Here is a 25429-nt window from a genome sequence, read left to right as displayed (position 1 = left end):
CATCAATTCTTCGGTGCTCAGCCTTCTTCACAGTCCAACTCTCACATCCATACATGACCACTGGAAAACCATAGCCTTGACTAGACAGACCTTTGTTAAATATCAGAGCACTTCCAATTCTCTACTTCTAAGTATAAATTAACTGGAATTAATAACAAGACATCAGTTTTCTTAAGATAACATTGGGAGTTCTAATTTCACACACAGTTTCAACATCACACACTCCATTTTCATTCAGATGATGATTTATCAAAATATGGTAGAGACACCTGTAGTATTTCCACAAATTTATCTTCAGTTGGAACCATGATTATGACATTGTGACAATGAGGAAGGTAACTTGAGATGCCAGAAAACAGGTTTGTTTAAAACAGAAGTTTCTAACTAAAATTCAAATTCACCTTGAAAATAATTATTTTTAATAAGAATGATAAAGAGAATGGAAGAAAACATTTTGAAGAGATGAATAGACTTATGACATAAGTGCTGTAGTGGTTTCACAAATGCATACTTATCAGTTTTGTATGTCAGACATACCTCAATAAAGTTCTTTTTAAAAAAGAAAAGAATTGTTTCTTTAAGGGCATCAACTAGAATCATCAAAGATCTGCTGAAGGTGAGATTACAAAAGATCACTTTTCCAATGATATTCCTGTACATAAACACCCAACAGCTGATTGGCTGTGGCTGTTAAGGACCTACTGAAGATGTCTTCAGGGCTCCCCTGTCCCACCATCCCATTAGATGGGGTGGTACTATCCTAAGACCAGCCTTCTACCTTAGGGAATTCACTGTGATAACTGACAATATCTTCCTCCAGTCCAGTTGTTCTGATGTGATTAATAACCTGGACATCCAATCTGCAATTGTGATAACAACTAGAAACATCTCTGCCAAATACTGTGAGCGCCTATTCACACCCTAGTTTCACTGCTGTCTTTCCTGCATCCACCTTGGCATAGGTCAAACACACTTAGGTAGCACTGAGTACTTCTTAAGAGTCACATCAGGTCCTCTTAGCTTCAATTCAGTTCAGTTCAGTTCCTCAGTCATGTCTGACTCTGCAACACCATGGACTGCAGCATGCCAGGCCTCCCTGTCCATCACCAACTCCCGGGGTTTACTCTATCTCATGTCCATTCAGTCGGTGATGCCATCCATCCACCTCATTCTGCCATCCCTTTCTCCTCCCACCTTCAATCTTTCCCAGCATCAGGGTCTTTTCCAATGAGTCGGTTATTCACATGAGGTGGCCAAAGTACTGGAGTTTCAGCTTCAGCATCAGTCCTTCCAATGAACACCCAGAAATGATTTCCTTTAGGAGGGACTGGTCGGATCTCTTTGCAGTCCAAGGGACTTTCGAGAGTCTTCTACAATTCTTCATCAATTCTTCAGTCTTCATCAATTCTTCTGTGCTCAGCTTTCTTTATAGTCCAACTCTCACATCCATACAGGACTACTGGAGAAACCATAGCTTTGATTAGACCAGTCTTTGCTGGCAAAGAAATGTCTCTGCTTTTTAATATGCTGTCTAGGTTGGTCATAGCTTTTCTTCCAAGGAGCAAGCATCTTTTAATTTCATGGCTGCAGTCACCATCTGCAGTGATTTTGGAGCCAAAAAGAAAAAGAAAAAAAGTCTGTCACTATTTCCACTGTTTCCCCATCTATTTGCCAGAAAGTGATGGGACCAGATGCTATGATCCTAGTTTCTGAATGTTGAGTTTTAAGCCAACTTTTTCACTCTCCTCTTTCACTATCATCAAGAGGCTCTTTAGTTCTTTGCTTTCGGCCATAAGTGATATAATCTGCATCTAAGGTTATTGATATTTCTCCCGACAATCTTGACTCCAACTTGTGCTTCATCCAGTCCAACATTTCTCATGATGTACTCTGCATATAAGTTAAATAAGCAGGGTGACAATATACAGCCTTGACATACTCCTTTCCCGATTTGGAACCAGTCTTTTGTTCCATGTCCAGTTCTAACTGTTTGCTTCTTGACCTACATACATATTTCTCAGGATGCAGGTCAGATGGTCTGGTATTCCCATCTCTTGAAGAATTTTCCAATTTGTTGTGATCCACACAGTTAAAGGCTATGGCATAGTCAATAAAGTAGAAGTAGATGTTTTTCCGGAACTCTCTTGCATTTTCAGTGATCGAATGAATGGATGTTGGCAATTTGACCTCTGGTTCCTCTGTTTTTTCTAAATCCAGCTTGAACATCTGCAAGTTCACAGTTCATGGACCACAGCCTTGTCTAACTCAATGAAACTATGAGCCATGCCATGTAGGGCCACCCAAGACAGACGGGTCTTAGTGGAGAGTTCTGACAAGACATGGTCCACTGGAGATGGAAAGGCAGACCACTTCAGTATTCCTGCCTTGAGAACCCCATGAACTCTTAGATTCACTGCCTCTTAAATGTGATGTGCTTCAGCTACTGTGTTGTAAACTTCAAGACTTCATTTTCCTACTCCCTCAACATCCCTGCAAATGTGGTGTGAACTCCCCACTCGATTCATCAGGTACGCCAGTGTGGTGAGATTTTCCCTGCCACAAGTCCCACTTCTGGCCTCCTCTGACTGTGACCTAGGGACATTTAAATGCACCACTGAATTTCTCTCACACCTTTTCCTTGTGTAACTGCACCATGACTTCGGGTATTGTCACTTGTCCATGGGTCTTCACATGCCCTTTTGGGTCACCATTGTTTGGTTGAGCCTGTTCTATTGGCATATCACCCACATACCAACCTGACAGAGTGTGGTGACTCTGACTTTTAGGACCAAAGAGGATAATAAACCTTGTTGCCTACAACTCTCCTATGACACCCCCCCACCATCAGTGTAGCCACACCCTACTGACCATTATGTCAAAGAATACAGAACAATTACCATGCTGAGACTGTGTCACAGAAGTCAAATCCAGAAGCTGAATCTGTATGAAACTTTTGACCTCACCTCTGCCTCCTGTGACACATCACAAAGACCCTTCACCCAAGTATGTTCTAAAGGCTGTATCCGTAATCTCGAGTCATTCTGGTAATAAGACAGGCTTTTCCTGCTAGAAATCCCCATACAGACCAGACAGGACTTACCTGAGCAGACTACTCCAGCATCCTCATCTTGGGAATGGCTATCATTACGATAGTCTTTAATATTAGAATGCCTACAGTCACTGACAGTTGACTCCACCCCTTTACATGAAGTATACAAAAGCCAAATGGGGCCAAGTCCTGGCCCAAAATAAGCCCCTCCAGGAAAACCAATGGCAGCTCCACACCCCAGCTGTCTGCACACTACAGATGCATCCTTCAAGGTCCAGTCCAGATCATCCACTGTGCCCCATTCTCCTTGGTGCTTCACTTCCACTCCCCTCACAGCGGTGGGCTCCATCCTTCAGCCTCAGCTCCAGAGCTGCAAGAGAGACACACGACAGGAAAGATTTTAGGAGACTTAGAGTGGCATAATATTTAAAACATTAGCTCTCTGAGGAGCAAAACAGTGCATGGGATATAGTATTTCCTGACCTCTGTGGTATAAGCATTCCCAGCGTGGCTAACTCTAAGCCCCCAGTGTGTCATCACTGAACAGGGAACAGGAAGGGAGGCACCAAGTATTTCTCGGGAGCCTGTAGAACCAGCTCCAGGGACACCACTGAGGACAGGCCTTCAGAGACTCTGGATGTTGCCCTCCCTGTAGATGTGCCCAAGGATACTAGGGCCCAGCTTCTCCATCTCAGTTGCAGCTCATGGCGTGGGATCCAGGGAGGAATGCTCCCTCTCCTTCCCTGTCCATAGGAAGCATCTCATCCAGCTCAGGAACAGAGGGCTGGGGTAACGGGCTCTAAAATGTCCTGGTTATTCCTGCTATCTGGTGTTCATATCTTTGTGTAATTCCACACTCCAATGTACCTGTAACACACATCTAACAAATGGAATTTGACAAAAGTCATGAGATGTCACTTTAGCGATTAAATCATAAGATGACTCTGGTTTCTGCACATAAAAAGGAGTTCATTAGTAGGAACATCATAGATGGAGACATTCCCAGTGTTCAGTTCAGTTTAGTTCAGTCACTCAGTCATGTCTGATTCTTTGAGACCCCATGGACTACAGTACTCCAGGCCTCCCTGTCCATCACCAACTCACGGAGTTTACTCAGACTCATATCCATTCAGTCAGTGATGCCATTCAAGCATCTCATCCTCTGTTGTCCCCTTTTCCCCCCACCTTCAGTCTTTCCCAGCATCAGAAGACTCTACTTAAAAAAAAAAGAACCAACCAGATATTTTGTGATTCTCTGATAGCTCAGTTGCTAAAGAATCCACCTGCAATGCAGTAGACCCCGGTTCAAATCCTGCATCAGGAATATATGCTGGAGAAGGAATAGGCTACCCACTGCAGTCTTCTCTTGTGGCTCAGCTGGTAAAGAATCAGTCTGAAATGCTGGAGACTTGGGTTTGATACTTGGGTTGGGAAGACCCCCTGAAGAAGGGAAAGACTACCCACTCCAGTAAGGCCTGGAGAATTCCATGGACTGTGTACCCATGGGGTCACAAAGAGTCAAACATGACTGAGTGACTTTCACTTCTTCAATTCTTCAACCAGATATTTTGAAGCTGAATAATAAATGAATGGGCTTCCCAGGTAGCACTAGTGGTAAAGAACCTGTCTGCAAGTGCAGGAAATGTAAGGGACTTGGGTTTGATCCCTGGGTCCAGAAGATCCCCTGGAGGAGTGCATGACAACCCACTTCAGTATTCTTGCCTGGAGAATCCTATGGACAGAAGAGCCTGGTGGGCTACAGTCCATAGGGTCACAAAGAGTCAGACATGACTGAGGTGACTTAACATGCACAATACAATGAGTAAACTGAAGAATTCAGCACAGAGATTCAACAACAGACTTGACCAAGGGAAAGAAAAAGAAAAAAGAATAAATGTGTTAGAATAAAGATTAGTTGAAAGCATCCAAATAGAGGAGCGAAAAGAGAGTGAAAGGAATATAGAAAGCCAGTGGACACCATAAAGAGAAAGTGTATGGACTGGAGTCATAGCAGAAGAAGTGAAGGAGAAAAGAATTAAGGGCTGAGGACTTCCCTGGTGGTGTAGTGGTTAAGAATCCACCTGCCAAAGTAGGGAACATGGGTTCAACCCCTGGCCCAGAAAGATTCCACATGCCTGCAGAGCAACTAAGCCAGTGTGCCACAGCTGCTGAAACCTGTGCACCTAGAGCCTGTGGTCTCCAGCAAGAGAAGCCACTGCAGTGAGAAGCCTGTGCACTGCAGTAAGGAGTAGCCCCTGCTTCCCACAGTGAGAGAAAGCCCGCATGCAGCAAGGAGACCTAGCACAGCCAAAAATAAATAATTATAAAAAAGAAAGAAAGACAGGCTGCGAATTTCCAAACCTGGGAAAAATCTGTGCATCTAAGTTTAAGAAGCTAATAAGTCACCCCAAAATTTCAATCCAAAACAACCTTCTCCAAGACTCACAGAGTAAACTGTTCAAATGCAAAGAGAAAGAGAGAATTCTGAAAGTCTAAAGAGAAGAAAAAAATCTGTCACCCAAGAGAACTCCCATAAGGAGATCAGCGGATTTGTCCAAAGAAACCTTGCAGACCACGACAGAAGGATTGGTAACATACTCCACCCTCACTCAGGGGAAAACAGCTCCCAGGGAGGGAGGGACAGGAGAGGTCATGAGAGAAAGTGCTCCCTACAGAGTCATAGCAGATCCTGGGAGGGGAAAGGACCATCCCAGGACCCCGGCATATCAGGAAATGAGTCATGGGGACCAAAGCAGGGGCTTGGGAACTTATACACATGGGCCTGCACATCAACTGATCTTTACAAACAGAGGGACAAGTCGTTCATTGGAAGGACTGATGTGGAAGCTGAAACTCCAATACTTTGGACACCTGATGTGAAGAGCTAACACATCTGTAAAGACCCTGAAGCTGGGAAAGAGAGAAGGTGGGAGGAGAAGGGGACGAAAGAGGATGAGATGGTTGGATGGCATCACCGACTCAATGGACATGAGTTTGGGTAGACTCCAGGAGTTGGTGATGGACAGGAAGGCCTGGAATACTGCGGTCCCTGGGATCGCAAAGAGTCAGACATCAGTGAGCGACTGAACTGAACTGAACTGAACAGACAAGAGGTCCCCTCTCCTGGATGCGGGCTTCTCTGCTCCCCAATGGACACGTGGTGGGAACACGTAAGGCCAGCAGGCAGAGCCTCTCACAGAGCCCAGTGCTGGGCAGACATGGCAACAAGCAGAGGGGAGCCCGAGAGATGGGGGACAGAGCCAGAGAGAGGCATGCAAGTGCACGATTATCTCTGATCCAGTTACATGCAGCGGCCATGACACCCAGCTCTATGGACACCCTGTGTGCTTCACAGACCAGCGGACTCACTCCCTGCTCAGCAGCTCTGTTCCTTTCACACAGACAGGCTCCACCTCCCCTCATACAGACACACACACAGCCTCACACAGCCTCACACACCCTCACACACTCCTCACACACTCCTCACTCACCCACACTTACCCACACATACTTCTCACACACATTAATACATCATTTGAACACTCCTCACACACTCCACAAACACATACACTCTTCACACCCACATACACCCTCACACATACACACCCTCACATACTCACACACACACACTCTTCATACCCTCACACACACACACCCTCAACACACTTCTCATCTGCACACATACACACACACATACACACACACAATCACAGAGCCTACAGGATCGAAGACACAGGATACACAGGGACCCAGGGTCAGTGCTCACACACCAGGCACGTGGAGCATGTGGGAACAGCCCAGAGTCCCAGCTGAGCTCAGTCACTGGACCTTCCACATACTGGGAGCCACTGGGACTCCTAGAAGCTCCCTGAAAACAAGGGAGACCATAGAGGTGACTTAGGCTGACCCAGCTTGGTCCAGACCAAACCTCACTGCTCTGTAAAATCTGCTGCTATGACCAATGGACCCCCCATAGGAGATGGACCAGTATTCACATCAGCATGGTTCTTTTTTGGTCAAAAACACTGAGGCCAAGCTGTGGTACATATACACAATGGAGTATTACTCAGCCATTAAAAAGAATACATTTGAATCAGTTCTAATGAGGTGGATGAAACTGGAGCCTATTATACAGAGTGAAGTAAGCCAGAAGGAAAAACATAAATACAGTATACTAACGCATATATATGGAATTTAGAAAGATGGTAACAATAACCCGGTGTACGAGACAGCAAAAGGGACACTGACGTATAGAACAGTCTTATGGACTCTGTGGGAGAGGGAGAGGGTGGGAAGATTTGGGAGAATGGCATTGAAACATGTAAAATATCATGTAAGAAACGAGTTGCCAGTCCAGGTTTGATGCACGATACTCGATGCTTGGGGCTAGTGCACTGGGACGACCCAGAGGGATGGTATGGGGAGGGAGGAGGGAAGAGGGTTCAGGATGGGGAACACATGTATACCTGTGGCGGATTCATTCTGATATTTGGCAAAACTAATACAATTATGTAAAGTTTAAAAATAAAATAAAATTAGAAAAAAAAAAAAAAACACTGAGGCCAGGTTGCATAACTCCAGACACCTTTCCCTTCACCAAGGAATCCACTCCCTGCTGTGGACCCAGGACAGAGGGGCAGCTCTTACCTTGACCACCCACCATGGTGCTGAGGAGGAGGACACAGAGTCCGCGCAGGGAGAGGTGTCTGCTGAGAGCCATCCTGACCCCACGTCCTCAAGGTCACAGTCCCAGCTGCAGGATCAGCCTGTGAGGAGGTGTCAGGGTGCTGACCGGAGTCTATATAGACCACCCCTTACACCCTCCCTCCAGAGAACCAATAGCGATACCTTTTACCATTTCAGGCACTATCAGAGGCTGCATCAGCCACTTTCTGAAGCTCTGACACCAATGAGCTTCTGAATCCTCAACATCTCCTTATATGAGCAACACGGTCCTTTGACCTCCTGCTTCCATAGTCCTGACAGCTGGGTCCCACCACTGGGACTGGGGTAGAAATGGTTCATCAAAAACCACGAGTGCCTTTCTCTCCCCTGATCACCCTGGTCAATATCTTCAGACTGTGAGATCTCACAGGGTCTGGGTGTGGAATCTGTTGACCTGTGGAGAATAACTTTTGTAGAATCGAGTATTGATCTTCCCCGGCACTGAGCTCAGGGTGGAAGCAGAGAACTACAAGAAGTCTTGAAATACAAAAGTATTTATCAGGTCAGCAAAAACTAGGACCAGGAGTACAGGAATTCACAGGTGACTGTGGAGGCATGAAGTGAGACCCATCAAGTTGGGGGGATGAGATTGCAGGGTTTTCCCCCTTCTCAGAATGATCTGGAGACTTGGTCCTGGAGCAAGTGCCTGCGTGCTCAGTCGTGTCTGACTCTTTGCAACCCATGGACTATAGCTCGCCAGCCTCCTCTGTCCAATGTATTTCCCAGGCAAGAATACTGGAGGGGGGTGCCATTTCCTTCTAAAGGGATCTTTCTGACTCAAGGATCAAAACCATGTCACCTGTGTCTCCTGCATTGGCAGGCGGGTTCCCTATAGGGACATTCAGACGAGTTAAATCCCTTTCCCTTTATTGCATTCCATTTTATGTGAAGTATCTCTTTCAGCTACTCACTAAATGATGCTGACAGAAAGAAAGAGATTGCTATTAAAGGAAACAAAGAGAAAGTAGAAGTCGTCATTGAACTCTAGCCCACCAAAATAGGAGCAGGGATCTCTAGAAGAAAACATGGGGCTTCACTGATGGTTCAGCAGTAAAGAATCTGCCCACAAAGCAAGAGACATGGATTCGATCCCTGGGTCAGGAAGATCCCCTGGAGAAGGAAATGGCAACCCACTCCAATATTCTTGCCTGGAGAATTCCGCAGACAGAATGGCCTGGCCAGCTACAGTCCATCGTGTCGAAATGACTTGGGCACGACTAAGTGACTAAACAATGAAAACAAGAAGAAAATTATACTTTAGAAAGACTAAAGTTTTCTAAACTTCACATGTACCCCCTTTATATGCTGCGAGTATGGTTTGATAAGATTTAGAATACATTTGTATTATAAAACCATAACTAAAGAAGACGCAAAATATAATTTAAGGGAACAGTTCCAGAGAGATGGAGAAATAGTCTGCTACATGATAGCTGCAGGCAGGGGGCAAAGAAGGGGTGAGTGAAGCAGAGAAGAGAAAGGGGTTCTTGCTGCCTGAAACCACCAGTGAACCCACCTCCTCTGTTCTGCATTTAAGAGGAAAGGTGGCGGAAAGAATGGAATCCTAGGTGGGTTGAGGGGACAGATCCAAGCAGAAGGGATGATGTCCAGTGTAGCCATTGCTGCCTTGTTCTGTTTCCACTCATCAGAGAAGCTCCCAGATGCTCCCCCAGAAGGTACCCCAGGGATGAATAGAGAGACTGAGAAGGGCCATAAGTGATGCAAGATAGAGCTCCCCCATCAAAATCCAAGGTCACTAATGTGCTGCCCCCTTTCCTCATGCCCCCTCAGGCTCAAGATTCCCATGATGCAGCCCTGTGGTCCACACAAGCCCATCCTGAGGTCCCCTCACCATGACTCCGTTTTTTCAGCACAGATGTAGAAGGAAGCATCTGTGACACAAACACCCCAGGGTCCCCACCGGAGCTCAGAGACAGCTTCAAGAGCCACCCACGGCCCACCTTAAGGTCTCAGTAGGGCCAACACTGAGGGCAGCTGCAGATTAGTCCACAGCCCTGCCACATCCCCCACCAGAGGGACCACTCATCCCATTCAGCAGACACAATTTTTCTGTCCCACCATGCCTGTCCTTCATACTTGAGATGGGAGAAAAGACAGTTGAACACATGCTTTTCTTCCTCTAAATATGCAAATATTTACCCATTATTTATTTAAGTATCACTTCCTTGTCATCTGGTCCTCTCATTCTCAAGCCCCATGACTGTACCTGACCCCATCTCCTTCTATATCTGGAGCTTTACCACATTAATGATAAAAACTTATTAGAAATATGAAAACCAAAATTTACACTCAGTTGCTGAAGTAAGACCAGGATCTGCTCAGTCACTTAGAATTGATGCTCTACTCCCTCTGGGCCCAGAGTCATCATTCCTCACCCAGTTGTGGAGTCCACACCATCACCAGAAACCACGAGCCAGACACCAAAAACACAGGACGTGCTTCCTGAAGTCCAGTCATCCCTCCCACAGGGTGACACAGGGATGCGTTTACTGCACCAGGTACATATACACATGGTCTCAACTTTGGATGGGGATCTCACAGGTAAGATGCTGTTAGCAGCTCCAGACCCTTTATAGAAAGGGATGGGCTATAGGGAGCGGCAAACTCAGGGCTGGCAGCCTGTCCCCACAGCACCCTCTACCCCAGAGCTGGGGGTGCAGAGTCAACATGAACCAACTCCCCTTGGATGAAGCTACATCTTTCTGACACATAAAGAAATCTCAGTATCCAATCTCATCAAAGATTTGAAGGAAGAAAGTTTTAGGGAGGACACTAACCCAGCTGTGTCCACAATGAACATGAGAGAGTGCAGTACAGGGTCAGGAAAACAGGCTCAGGAGCCAGACTGCCTGGTCTTGACCCACAGTTTAACCACACGCCAAGTGTGGGCCTTGAACAGGGTTCTTACACTGTCTGATTAGTAAAAAGAGGGTATGATCCCACCAAGATGACTGATTTTGGTGAGGATTAAGTGAGTTGGCATTAGCATGTGATATTACAACACCAGTTAACAGTATTACATGTGCTGATGCTGATGTGCTCAATCGTGGCCAGCACCTTGCGAACCCATGCCAGGTTCCTCTGTCCATGGAACTTTCCAGGCAACAGCAGTAGTACATAGTAGTAGTATTATGTACTACTGTTACCTTGCTTTCCTGATGGCTCAGATGATAAAGAATCTGCCTGCAATGCAGGAGATTTGAGTTCGACCCCTGGGTCAGGAAGATTCTCTGGAGAAGAAAATGACAACCCACTTCGGTATTCTTTCCTAGGAAATCCCATGGACAGAGGAGCCTGGAGGGGCTACAGTCCATGGAGTCACAATGAGTTGGTCACAGCTGAGTGGCTAACACGCACACATACTTACACACGTGGTAGTAGTAATAGAGAAGCAGTGTTAGGGCATCTCCCACCATCTCATCCCAGGAATCCCAGGACTCTAGAGCAGGAATTCAATTCTGTGACCTGGAGCCTTGACTGAGGCTGTCAGAACTCTCCCAGGAACCACATGCTGTGATGGTCGTTGGTGCCAATCAGAGTTGTGAGTCTTCCACACATCACTCCTTCTCTCTGTGCCCCATGTAACTGCTCAAGAACCTCAACCTTAACACTGGTGAGCTTTTGTGAATTAAGTTGTTTACTTAATCATTTTACTTTATAAACTTGGATATACTTGGTAAAACATTTTGTGTCTAATTCACCTCCATATCCCCAGTGCTTGGCTAACTAAAAATCGTAATGATGTCTCTTGTATACCTGAATGAATGAATGTCAGCCTGGTATTTTACACAAATCATTTCAATCAAAAAGAAATCTTTTGAGAAATAATTTAACTTGTTGTGAGGATGTAACAGCACAATGCAAGCTGCATCATTTGTTTTAATGATATTTCAATACTGTTAAATGGTATGAGCTATATATGGTTCACTTCAACACCTTTCTGCAATGAATGCAGTAAATTTCAATAACTAGAAACAACCTAGCCCCAGTACAAAAGCAGTGCTGAGACAGCCAGTTCTAAACATGTATAAACGCTGCAAATTTCTTTGTATATCTGAAGATAAAGAAGACAAACCACAGAACACTGACAGGTGAAGACCATGAAGCCTCCTGTTCTGGTCTTAATCAGATATGGCCAAGTGGTCAGGATGTTCATGTATCTATCATTTGGCATATTTTCAATTCAAACCACACACAACTTTAACAGGAAGAAATTTAGTTATAAAAAAATTTAAACATCTTCCACGTTGAATTAGAAGTACAGAAGTAAAGAGCAGAGTCTTGTTCTTTGACTTAGGCTAACTATTTGTCCTTATGGATTCTAAAGCAATACAACATGTAGCATTATTATCCCCAAATCACCATGAGAAAATGGTGGTCAGAGATTCAGTAATCTTTTTGCTAGGAAAGTTAATAATTAAACCTGCTTGCTTGAGGAAAATTTTCTCAGGACCAATCAGACAGACTAAAATACAAAATATTTTTAAATTAAAAAAGAGGTGTACAACTCTAAAGGAAAATGATTAACTGAGTTGTTACAGCAAAGCGTTGGAGACCCCCTTCACCATCTGCGTTCCTTGCATGGATGGGACCAAGGTTAGTAAAGACTCCTTTACCAAAGACCACTTCATCACAAGAGCATGAAGGAAAGAGCAAGGTCATGAGCTGGCTGAGGTCCCGCCCATCATCTTTGTTCAGCCCATTACAGTCTATAACCAGAAACATCGAACAGAGTGTGGCCCTCATTCACTCCTCCATAGTGCAACACCAGATACCCAGAGACAAGAGCAGATCAAAGCTAAGAAATCAAAGACAAGCAGATTCTAAGTGGAGAGCATGCAGACAAAGGGTCCTTCCCTACTGCCGTTGGAAAGGAAGAAGCCCTCCCACCCCAGGAACCACCTGTGGGAGGAGAGACGAGAAGATGCCTCCTGAAAGAGAGGAAAACTAGTCTCAGCAGGGAGCTTGAACTAGAAATGACAAGACAGTTATTACCATGAACCCGAGCTAAGTTGAGGGATAAATTTTAAATGGGAGAGTCTGTGTTAACTTTATGGAACTTTCAATCCACACAAACATCCCTTGCTAGTGCACAAGATGAAATCCGTGATAAAAATAGAGAATATTACATTTATGTATATTTCAATTCTAGGCTAGGCTAAGGCTAAATCACTTCAGTCGTGTCCGACTCTGTGTGACCCCATAGACGACAGCCCACCAGGCTCCCCCATCCCTGGGATTCTCCAGGCATGAACACTGGAGTGGGTTGCTATTTCCTTCTCCAATGCATCAAAGTAAAAACTGAAAGTGAAGTCGTTCAGTCGTGTCCGACTCTTAGCGACCCCATGGACTGCAGCCCACCAGGCTCCTCCGTCCATGGGTTTTCCAGGCAAGAGTACTGGAGTGGGGTGCCATTGCCTAGGGACACATTTTTAAGCCCATTACAGAAAGAAAATTCATAAGTCTTCTCTTGTTTTTAAGAGCACAGAGTTGTCACATCTATGAACTCTTTCTAATTCCTCCAGCTCAAAATTACTGCTGTGTTTATTTAATCTGTAAAACCTTGCTCACTGTCTCTAAAGTGGGGGCTTCTTGAGAGGCAGTATTGTGTCTTACTCTTCAATATCTCTTTAAAGTCAAGTAAAGACACATAGAGAGAGCTTAACAAATAGTGGATAAATAAAGAAATGAATGCATAAACAAATGCTGAAATCACCCTGCAGTTAGTGATACTAGTGGGGAGGGTGGTGGGGGCAGGGGAGACACGAATCTGACTACTCCCACTCAGCACAGACAGAAGTCGAGTAAGGAGCCAGAGACACACCAGACGAAGGAACCAGATACAGAAGGCCTTCTTCAAATCCCATTCTGGGGACGGTCTAATGACATTTAATTTCTGCACAAAATTGTACCTCAGAAACTTCACCAAGGCAAGGAAAAAAAAAAAAAACTGACAGCATTGCTACCAAGGACGTGGCATCAATAGTAATATTCATCAAATAGCTGTTTCTCTGTCTCCCAGTGACTCATTCTGGCCAATGAAACGTGGGTGTTGTCACCTGTGTCACTTCTGAGTAGAGGCATGAAAACCCCATGCGACTCTCTGGTTTCTCTCTTTCCTGCCCCAGAAGCTGCGTGTTCCACTTGGTACACGTGTAAGCTAGTGGAGCCTCACTGACCACAGTACTTTTGCAGGTTGGTAATGAATGTGTGTATGCATGTGTGTGTTCCTTCTGAGATTTGGGAGTCAGTTGTTCCAGCATCAGAACAGAGCCTATTCTGAAGACGTGAAAGGAAGACAAAATCTGCCACATGAAGCAGGTACTTTTCTGGATCTCCTCTTCCTTCTGTGTCTTCATCCCAAGCTGCTCCCTCAGGTCTCAACTTGATTCCTCTTTGGGGCTTGGTTGATTCCTAGTCACCATCACTGATTGACCAACAACTGGATCCAAACTTCTGCTTAAGAGCATCCACACCTGGTGCAGCTCCTCCTCCCTTTACATCAGTCTGTGCTGACAGTTGTGCTTCCATTTCCCCATTTTTGTCTCTGAGCATCTTGACCTTCATCCTTAAACAACTCTGAGTTAGTCAGTTCATCATCTTTGATCTTATTTTTACATTCTACCAATCCTGTACTAATGAAAAGCAGCATGTACTTTCCAAACCTCTTCTGTTTCTTCTTGATTTCCAGAACAAATCTGATTCCTGGATTTAGTTCTCCATGTAGTTCATTAAATTCTTCACCTTTGGGTAAGAAATAATTTTGCTGAATTTTTTTCCCCTCAACTGAAGCAAATGGCACATTCAAAACCTATCTCCTTGTGACCATGCAACCGAAAGGTATGTGTGAGGGGTCCAGCTGCTAACCGCTCAAAAGCCAGTATACAGGCCAGGTTGGTGGAAAGAAAAGTTTGTTTTATTTCAGATGGCAGCAACTGGCGGGGACGGTGGTGGACATCTGTACAAGGGCCGACTCCGCCCACCCCATGACAAGAAGAGGGTGAGAGCTTATATAGCAGAGCTGGGGTTGGGGGAGGTTATATGCAGAAACAGCACAGTCATCTCTAACAGTCATCTTCAAATTGGTCATCAGTGGTCTGATTAGCATCATCTTGGTTGTCTTCAGTTCATTTCAGTCACTCAGTCGAGTCCAACTCTTTGTGACCCCATGGGCTGCCGCACACCAGGCTTTCCTGTCCATCACCAACTCCCAGAGCTCGCTCATACTCATGTCCATCAAGTTGGTGATGCCATCCAAAACATCCACTGGTTGTTTTAGGTACAGTTAATCTTTAGTACCTGTGTGTACTTGTTCCCATGTCTTTGTGGTCAGTTCTCAGAATTGTGGATGCTCAAGTCCAGGGTACAGTGTGGTCATCATGTAGTTCACTGCTCCACCTGGTGTTTTGTGTCTATAAGACAGCTCACAGCACATGGCTCAGAATATCATCTATAACCCTTGAGAAACAACTAAACGTCCTTGACTGTGCTTAATGAGTACATTATTATTAGTTAGTCTCCTCTGACTGTTTTCCTTTGTTTCCACATTTCTCGCTTCTCCAATTAAACATATTCTTTGACTAAAGTTTTCCACAGGCAAAAGGCACGCAGAAGACACGGTGAAGGGGCAAGGATCATAGAGTCCTCTCTGCTTCAACCACAGCCCTAGGGCCCCCTCGGGACTTGGAAGGGGCTGGTGCAAGGAGAGGCTCTGAAGAACAGGCTTCATTAACTTCATGATTAACCCACCTATGCTCAGAGCTGATGTAATTACCAACTGCAGAGCTATTGAGTTCTTGTGGGTGGTGATTCTTAAACCACTGCAACCTAAGGTTAGTGCCTCTGGGGTGGCACTCAGAGTTCAAAGCCTAAGTGATTGCTCAGACTCAAAGTCTATGAACTGAGGCTCTATTGCACATGGAGCTTTGGTGCAGCTGAGTCCTGCCTGCAGACCAGCCTCAGAACACTGGAAAATACAGCAATGTGTTCCTCCTTTAACATCAAAGACTCTGTGAACAGATCTCTTTTCCTTGTCATCGAATGTTTCCCAATCTGGGCATGCTAACCAAGGCTCCTGCAGTCTGCAGGCATTGTCTGAGGCCTTGCTAGGGCCTAGGATTGGAGTGAGGACTGTGCCTGTGTATAAGCTCTATATTTCCCCTCTTTATAACTTCACAGATGCTCAGCTAATATTTATTGAATGGCTGAATGGCACTGTACTAAATATTGAAGATAAATTATCTTAAATACAAAGAAATCTTTCTGAAAACATCATTTAGCTAATATTTTTGTTTTAAAGACAAATGTTTCCGGCAATTAGCAAGGCAAAATTTGATTTTCAAAAACAAGCAGCTATCACCTACAAATATGTCACAACGAACACTGCAAATCTCTCTCTCTAAGGATACACAAGACAAACCACAAAGTACCTACATGTGGCTTCTTAATAAGTCTTAATCAAACCCAACTGAGGAGACAGGATATTCACATGATTTATCATTGGCAGTTTTTTCATTAAAACCACACAGCAATATCACAGGAAGAAGATTTGCAATTAAAAAAGTACAGCTGCACTATTGATATGACGTAAGGAAGCAGATGAGGTGCCCAAAGACTTCTTTGGATTAAAATAACACACAGCTTAATTAGTCTTTCACTTTTCGAAGGAGAGTCCTCTTCAGCTGATCTTGAAAGATGATGTGGAGACCAGGACAACTCAATTGTTCTGCACAACAGTTAGAACTGTGAACTGATAATTTTGGATACTGTTGCTCTTTGAGTCCCTTCTTGTTACTTTTTGTGAATCTACTGTAGATTTTTACATTTCTGTTGCCACATGGCTCACATAAAACATGTTAGTGGGACAACAGTAAATACTGTACTGATAACAAATTAATTCCAATGATATGCAAAAGCTCTACCTTTTTATCCCCTTCTACGCATTTTGTTTTGGATGTCACAATTTACCGCTCTCTATATTGTATATCCACTAACAAAATATTTTTCTCTATAGCTATTTTAATACTTTCTTTAGACTAAAGCTAACTGATTAGCACACTACCATATTACAGTGTCAGAGGATGCTGAATTGGATGCAGTATTTACACTTACAAGTCTGTTGCATATTTTCACTTCTTTCATATAAAAATTAGCATCCTTCATTTAGTTTGAGGAACTCCCCTCAGCAATCTTGTAAGACAAGCCTAGTGTGGTGAATCCCCTCAACTGTTGTTTGCTTGGGAAAGTCTTCATATCATCTTCATTTATGAAAAACAACCTTCCTGAGAAAAATATTCTTGGGTGGTAGGCTTTTTTTCCCCATAAGTTTGAATATATCATCCTTTCTCTCCTGGACAGTCAGATTTCTACTAAAAAGTCCACTGATATTTTTAAGGGAATTTCTTTTTTTGAGCACTTACTTTTCTCTTGGAGAAGGAAATGGCAACCCACTCCAGTGTTCTTGCCTGGAGGATCCCAGGGACGGGGGAGCCTGGTGGGCTGCCGTCTATGGGGTCGCACAGAGTCGGACACGACTGACGTGACTTAGCAGCAGCAGCAGCACTTTTCTCTTGCTGCTTGTAAAATTCTTTTTCTTGATTACAAGCAATGTGTCTTGGGGATGATCATTTTGAATGAATTCTGAAGAGTGACCTATTAGCTACATGTACTTGGATGTCTAAATCTCATCAGATTTGGGACTTATCTGGTATTATTTCTTTAAGTACAATCTATGTCCCTTTCTCCCTCTCTTGTCCTTCTGGGACTCCAATAATGTCCAAGTTGTTTCTGTGAATGTTACCCCAGAGCTCACACAGGTTCTTTCACTCTTTTTCATTCCTCTTTTTCTTTGTCCCCTGGCTGGGTAATCTCAATGGTCCTGCCTTCTAAGTTACAGAGTCTTTTGCTGTTGTTGATGCTCTAGGTAGCATTTTTCATTTTGTTGCATTTCATTCATTGTAGTCTTAAGCAACTGATCTAACCAGTCCATCCTAAAGGAATTCAGTCCTGAATATTCATTGGATGGACTTATGCTGAAGTTGAAACTCCAATCTTTTGACAACCTGATGCGAAGAACTAACTCATTAGGAAAGACCCTAATGCTGCAAAAGATTGACAGCAGGAGGAGAAGGGAACGACAGGGGATGAAACGGTTGGATGATGGCATCACCGACTCAATGGACATGAATTTGGGCAAGCTCTAAGAGTCCGTGATGGACAGGGAAGCCTGGTGTGCTGCAGTCCATGGGGTCTCAAAGAGTCGGACACGACTGAACCACTGAACTGAACTGAATCTTAAGCAACTGAATCTCTGTTTGGTTCATTTTTCTGTTTTGTTTCTTCTGTTATTCTCTTTGCCTCACTGCAAAGCTTAAGGAATCTCAGTTCCCCTACTGGGACTGAATCCAGACAACAGCAGCAAATGCATTGAATCCTAACCACTAAACCATCAGCAAACTCCCTGTTTACTTCTTTTTTATGCTTTCTTTCTCTGTTTTAAAAAAAACTCTGAATTTATTCTGTGAAGTAACACCCTAGCTCAACAATTACTGAGCCCTAGCTCAATAATTACTGAGCCTGAGCTCTAGGACCCGCAAATTACAAATAGGAAGTGATGCTGCAACCCCTGAAGCCTGGGTGCCTAGAACCTGTTCACAATAAGAGAAGGCCACGCATAGAGAAACCTGCTGCCCACAAAGAAGAGTAGTGCCTGCTTGCTGCATGTGGAGAAAGCCCATGAGCAGCAACAAAGACTCATGCAACCAAAAATTGAAAACAATAATGATGATGAGAATTTTTTTTTAATCTTATTTTCTTCATATATTGTCTTCCTGAATTTCATTGTTTATCTGTGTTTTCTTGAAGTTCACTGAGCTTCTTTGTGTGTGTGCCTTATTTCATCATATGTCATCTATTTCATCACTTCCCAAGTGAATAGACATGTGAGATGCCCTGGAAGAAGCCCTGGGCATCTTACCATCCCCAAGCACAGCCTAGAACTATGAAGACTGCAAGCGTGAGTGTAGGTTGGAGCCCTAGAAACCATCCACAGTCATCAACCAAGTAACTGGGTGGGTCCAGCTCACAACCAGGCCAGCACTCTCAGGTTTTATATTAGTGCAGCAGCTTGTCCACATGTCCACAATGGAATTGACCGGGGGTGGGGATAGGGGTGGGGGGCAGGACGGGTTGTGGGGGTAGTGCTGTGTAAATGCAATCTTTACTTTCTCACTTCTTCATGACAGCTCTCTCTGCACTGAGAAGTCACAGCATGATCACAATTACTTTTTCAGTTCAGTTCAGTCACTGAGTCCTGTGCCACTCTTTATGACCCCATTAATCACAGCATGCCAGGCCTCCATGTCCATCACCAACTCCCGGAGTTCACCCAAACTCATGTCCATCGAGTCAGTGATGTGATCCAGCCATCTCATCCTCTGTCGTCCCCTTCTCCTCCTGCCCCCAATCCCTCCCAGCATCAGGGTCTTTTCCAATGAGTCAACTCTTCGCATGAGGTGGCCAAAATATTGCAGTTTCAGCTTCAGCATCAGTCCCTCCAATGAACACCCAGGACTGATCTCCTTTAGGATGGACTGGTTGGATCTCCCTGAAGTCCAAGGGACTCTCAAGAGTCTTCTCCAACACCACAGTTCAAAAGCATCAATTATTCAGCACTCTGCTTTCTTCACATTCCAACTCTCACATCCATACACGACCACTGTAAAAACCATAGCCTTGACTAGATGGACCCTTGTTGGCAAAGTAATATCTCTGCTTTTGAATATGCTATCTAGGTTGGTCATAACTTTCCTTCCAAGGAGTAAGCATCTTTTAATTTCATGGCTCAATCACCATCTGCACTGATTTTGGAGCCAAAAAAAAAAATAAAGTCTGACACTGTTTAAGCAATCTTGAAACAATCTTGAAACATCTGAAAAATAGATGTTTTCAAAGAAGCCCCTTGGTCTGAAATTCTTCCTCTAAGAGATCAGTCATGTCAGATGCCTCCATCCATATCTCTGAAACATAAATAGCCAAATGTTCCTGATCTTTCTATCTACATTCATTCTTTTGGATCCCCTCTGCCTAAGTCTCCACTTTCTTGCCTTCTTGTCCCATCTGAATATAGGGTGTGGGTGAGCACCAATTTGCCTTCCATCAACTTGAAGATATATATGAACTGATATAATTCACTTAGAAGGAGAGATCCTTGGAGAGACAAGAAATAACACCATCCTAAAGAAATAGTAGGAAGATATAGAGAAGAAAGAATGGATTTATAAAATTTGGATAATCAAATAGATATGGGAGATGAGCAAAGAGGTGTCTGTATCCACTAAAGAAATAAAAGAGAGATGAAAAAGGAAGAGGTAGTTATGTACAGTTAGATTATTAATTGCCCTGTGAATATTGAGGCAGGATAAGGAAAGCTGTATCCATTCTCTTCCACCAGCCAACCTTCCGCTTTGAAACTCATACCAGGCTGGTGTCCAAGAACAAGTTACAAACTGGTGATGTGACATCTCAGAGGTGTTTAGAACTGTTTTGTTTTGTTTTGTTTTTCCACGAGTTCATCTTGTTAGGAAGGAGTGTGAGAATGTAGACCAAGTTTACATCCTTTTCTAAATAAGAGTGACCTGGAGCACTTGTGAGCATGCCCTCATTAGCCTCTAAGACAAGTGAGAAAGCAGGTCAGCCAGTTAACCTTGCATTTCCTTTGAGAAAGATGGCATTTGAGGACCAATCCTCTAAAAGTATTTGACATGGAGCTTGCTAAATTAACAGCACAGCAAAAAGTTAATTTATTCAGAATATTTCATTTTGGGCAATTTTCATATGACACAATTCCAGGTCAGCACTACTCTATTGAAATACAGGCAATTAGAATATCTGAGGCTTCATCTCCTAGTTAATACAGCATCATGAGAAAGTCACTGGGGATGTTCCCAGGGCACTGAGTTCAACATCATCGTACCCAGCATCCCCTTTCTTCCCCTGGAGCAGCCAGAAGCTCTCTTCTCCTTCCCCAGGATCAGCTGCCTCTCTGGAGAAGTTCAGACAAGAGCCTGAAATAGAAAAGAGAAGTTTGATTAGAACTGAGACACGAGGATGGGACAGAACCCTCTGGTGGAAGGGAGTCAAGCAAGTGCTTATGACAAAGCATCCCTGGGACCCAGGTGTGGGGAGGGAGGCTCAGGCTATTTCACATGAGTTCCAGTGAGGATGGATCCCAGCTGTCCTCTCAGATCCAGTGCATGTGGTCTCCTGGGCCTCAGTGTTGGGGAAATCCTGCATCACAGGAGATCTGTGCTCAGGAGCTCTGGGAGACCTGCTTCCAGGCAACACAATACCAAGGAGATGCCCAACAACGGTAAGAATCATAAAAGGGAATTTAAATGTTCTCCTTTCACAGGTGATAGATGCAAATTCACAATTAGAGGGAGACTGGAGACAGGAAAAATCTGAATTCCTCACTCACAACCCAAGTCTGCTCTTAGTTGACTTGACTCCTGTCCCCAAATGTCCACAAATAGTATCACAGGTGCACCCACAGATATCTCCTCCCCAGAAACTACACAGGCCCTCAGATGGAGAAACACTCTTTTCTAGAGAATGAGGGTCTTCTTGCAGCTACTGAAATATCAGTTTATTGTGACACACAGTCAAAGGCTTTGCCATAGTTAATAAATCAGAAATAGATGTTTCTCTGGAACTCTCTTGCTTTTTCCATGATCCAGCGAATTTTGGCAATTTGATCTCTGATTCCTTTGCCTTTTCTAAGTCCAGTTTGAACATCTAGAAGTTCACAGTTCATGCCTGCTGAAGCCTGGCTTGGAGAATTTTGAGCATTACTTTGCTAGCGTGTGATATGAGTGCAATTGTGTGGTGGTTTGAACACTCTTTGGCATTGCCTTTCTTTGGGATTGGAATGAAAACTGACCTTTTCCAGTCTTGTGGCTACTGCTAAGTTTTCCAAATTTGCTGGCATATTGAGTGCAGCACTTTCACAGCATCATCTTTTAGGATTTGAAAGAACTCAACTGGTATTCCATCACCTCCAGTAGCTTTGTTCAGAGTGATGCTTCCTAAGGCCCACTTGACTTCACATTCCAGGATATCTGGCTCTAGGTGAGTGATCACACCATCATGATTATCTGGGTCATGAAGATTTTTTTGTATAGTTCTTCTGTGTGTTCTTGCCACCTCTTCTTAATATCTTCTGCTTCTGTTAGGTCCATAACATTTCTGTCCTTAATTGTACCCATCTTTGCATGAAATATTCCCTTGGTATCTTGGTATATTGTCTTGACCAGATCTCTAGTCTTTCCCATTCCATTGTTTTCCTCTGTTTCTTTGCACTGATCAGTGAGGAAGGCTTTCTTATCTCTCCTTGCTATTCTTTGGAACTCTGTATTCAAATGGATATATCTTTCCTTTTCTCCTTTGCTTGCACTTTTCGTCTTTTCTCAGCTATTTGTAAGGCCTCCTCAGACAGCCATTTTGCCTTTTTACATTTCTTTTTCTTGGGGATGGTCTTGATCCCTGCCTCCTGTATAATGTCACGAACCTCTGTCCATAATTCATCAGGCATTCTGCCTATCAGACGTAATCCCCTGAATCTATTTGTCACTTCCACTGTATAATCATAAGGAATTTGATTTAGGTCATACCTGAATGGTCTAGTGGGTTTCTCTACTTTCTTCAATTTAAGTCTGAATTTGGCAATAAGGAGTTCATGATCTGAGCCACAGTCAGCTCCCAATCTTGTATTTGCTGTCAGTATAGAGTGTCTCCATCTTTGGTTGCAAAAAATATAATTAATCTGATTGCGGTACTGACCATCTGATGGTGTCCACGTGTAGAGTCCTCTCTTGTGTTGTTGGAAAAGGGTGTTTGTTATGACCAGTGCGTTCTCTTGGCAGAACTCTATTAGCCTTTGCCTTGCCTCATTTTGTACTCCGAGGCCAAATTTGGCTGTTACTCCAGGTATCTCTTGACTTCCTACTTTTGCATTCCAGTCCCTTATAATCAAAAGGACATCTTTTTTAGGTGATTGTTCTAAAAGGTCATGTAGGTTATCACAGAACAGCAACTTCAGCTTCTTTAGCATTACTGATTCAGCATAGACCTGGATTACTGTGATATTGAATGGTTTGCCTTCATGTATGTGACAGTGTAAAGATATTATTAAAACACTTGTTACACCTTTGAATTTGATTCAGTTCAGTCAATCAGTCATGCCTGATTCTCTGTGACCCCATGGACTGCAGCATACCAGGCTTCCCTGTCTATTACCAACTCCCAGAGCTTGCTCAAACTCATATCCATCGAGTCGGTGATGCCATCCAACCATTTAATCCTCTGACATCTCCTTCTCCTCCTGCCTTCAATCTTTCCCAGCATCAGGGTCTTTTCTAAGGAGTCAGTTCTTCGCATAAGGTGGCCAAGGTATTGGAGCTTCTACTTCAGCTCCATCCTACCAATGAATATTCAAGGTTGATTTCCTTTAAATTGACTGGGCTGATCTCCTTGCCATCCAAGAGTCTCGGAAGTGTCTTCTCCAACACTACAGTTCAAAAGCATCAATTCTTCAGCGCTTAGCTTTCTTTTAAACATGTTGAATTAATTGATAAGTTTCTCTTTCAGCCATGACACAATGTTTGTCGGATCTTAGTTCCTTGACCACGGTTGAACCTAGGCCCTAGCAGTGAAAGTGCAGAATCCTAACCTCTGGACCACCAGGAAATTCTGTAATCTATAAATCTTCATGCAAGTATATCACATACAAAGTGATGTTTATGTCACATTATGGAGACATAAATGCCAAAAGCAGAGTGATTCCTCACTCCTTGCAAGGAGTCTGACAGCATTAAATATGGCATATGTTCAAGATGATGCTACCAAATATATGAGATTACCTATATTTTGAATCTCTAGGGAGGCTGGGCATTGAGGAGCAAGAATTCACTCTTTTCAGATAGAAAGATTTCAGGGAATGAACTGACCCCACTCACCTGTCTGAGAGGACCTCACCCCATCCTCCTTCTCTGGGGACACTTCCTCCTCACTCCCCTGAGAGGGAGAAGGAGTTCCAGGCACTGGTACTTCTTCAGCATCATCGTAATTTTCAGCAGGGACATCAGTCCTCTGATCTGGGGGTTCCAAGAGCAGACAAGGGAGTGGATGAAACCACAGTGGGTGGGTTGGTCTGGGGAATAACTAAGATACCTTCTGACCCAGAGTTTCTGGGTTTCTGAATAGAGGCACCAATCACTCCTTGTTTCAAAAGACTTTTTTCTCTAAGACCATGTTTCATTTTGATGTGTCCATAAGCCAAAACATGATTTTACATATCTTAATATTTTCTGGGGGAAACTACATATCTCAAAGCAACTCTTTCACCACTGAGCATTGCTAAAATATTTGACAAATTGTGCTTTACAGATGTTATTTTTTTAAAACATTGTGTGCCTGTTGTGATTCTGGACACAGAGAGACCAGCCCCGACATGAGACATCACAGAACAGCCAGAGAAGAAGGATGAACCCCATCTGGACACAAGGGATGCCTCTGGTCCATCAAAGGAAAACCATTCCCCTTAAATCTCCTCTCTATGAGGGAAACTCTCCTCCCCAGAGCCTAGCCGAGGCAGGTCCACCTCTATTTCCTGGAGTGGATCTGTACTCACTGTTGTCCTCACCATCTCTGGTGTAATACGGCAGTTTAGTCAGTGAGAAATCTGATGGGAAGCCTCATGTGGAGACAAACATCACACAACACACAGCATGACCCTCCCCACACCCACGGGACCTGTGTTAAGGCTGAGAAGGGAAAAGCCTGGCTTTTGCAGTGTAGACAGAGGCTGGGAGGTCACGAGGCTCTGAGAGGCCATCCTGCCTCTTTGGAGGAGCCGTCTCTGTGAGCCTGGGGCACACATGGGGTCTGCAGATGCTGAGAAGATGTGCACAGCTAGTGGGTGGTGACAACCAGAGCTCCCAGGAGGGCAGACAGAGACACTCACCTGGGCTGCCCAGACCTTCCTTCTGGGTCAGAAGGTAATCGAGCTCCTCATACACAGCTTCAGCAAGAGTATCTTCATAGCTGGATAAGGCTGAGAGATCCCCCAGCAGGTCAGAGAAGCTTCCCCAGATACCCCAATCCAGCCAGCCCACCTTCATCTCCCTGGTGCTCACATGGGGGCTGCCAGGACCTCAGCATCGTCTCCTACCCCGTGCACCATGTCAGCACCTTCTCTCCTCGTCTGACCCTGATTACAGCTCAGCGCCAACTCTGTCTGGTCTCACAGGACAGGCCATGACTTATGAGAGTTCACACCCCAGTCCTAAAAGCTCTGTCTACTCAGCCCTTAGAGCTCAACACGGAGCACATGGAGTCTGCAACTCAGAATAGTAACTGGCCCAGGTTCCCCTCCTCACACCTGCCCCATCTCCCGCCTCCACACACTCTCCTGGTCCCCAGTTCCCCCTGCAGCCCACCTCTGCGCTCTGCTCTCCATCTGAGTAGCTGAGTCACAAAGATGATGAGGACCAGGAAGAGAAGGGCCCCCAGGATGAGGCAGAGGATCCCAGGCAGGGAGAAGATGCCAGGGAGAGGATTTGAGGTTGTTCTGGTCCCTAA

The 25429-nt window shown here is 44.4% G+C and overlaps 1 protein-coding gene and 1 long non-coding RNA gene across 2 annotated transcripts in view; one reads left to right on the top strand and one right to left on the bottom strand.

Moving 5' to 3' along the window:
* The window catches only part of LOC139182962 (antigen WC1.1-like), a gene marked incomplete in the record, with an annotated part of 771738 nt that overhangs the window by 418443 nt on the left and 327866 nt on the right, over nt 1–25429 (top strand).
* On the bottom strand, nt 20569–25421 carry LOC139182968 (uncharacterized). The gene is made up of 4 exons (XR_011566470.1): nt 25288–25421; nt 24813–24902; nt 23806–23943; nt 20569–20856 (listed from the first exon to the last, which is right to left on the bottom strand). It is a non-coding gene; the product is annotated as an uncharacterized lncRNA (long non-coding RNA).

Source organism: Bos indicus, chromosome 5 (assembly GCF_029378745.1).
Source record: "Bos indicus isolate NIAB-ARS_2022 breed Sahiwal x Tharparkar chromosome 5, NIAB-ARS_B.indTharparkar_mat_pri_1.0, whole genome shotgun sequence".
NCBI classification, from domain to species: Eukaryota; Metazoa; Chordata; class Mammalia; order Artiodactyla; family Bovidae; genus Bos; species Bos indicus.
The sequence above is the reverse complement of the archived record's forward strand: the minus strand, read 5'-3'. Positions and strand labels throughout refer to the sequence as shown.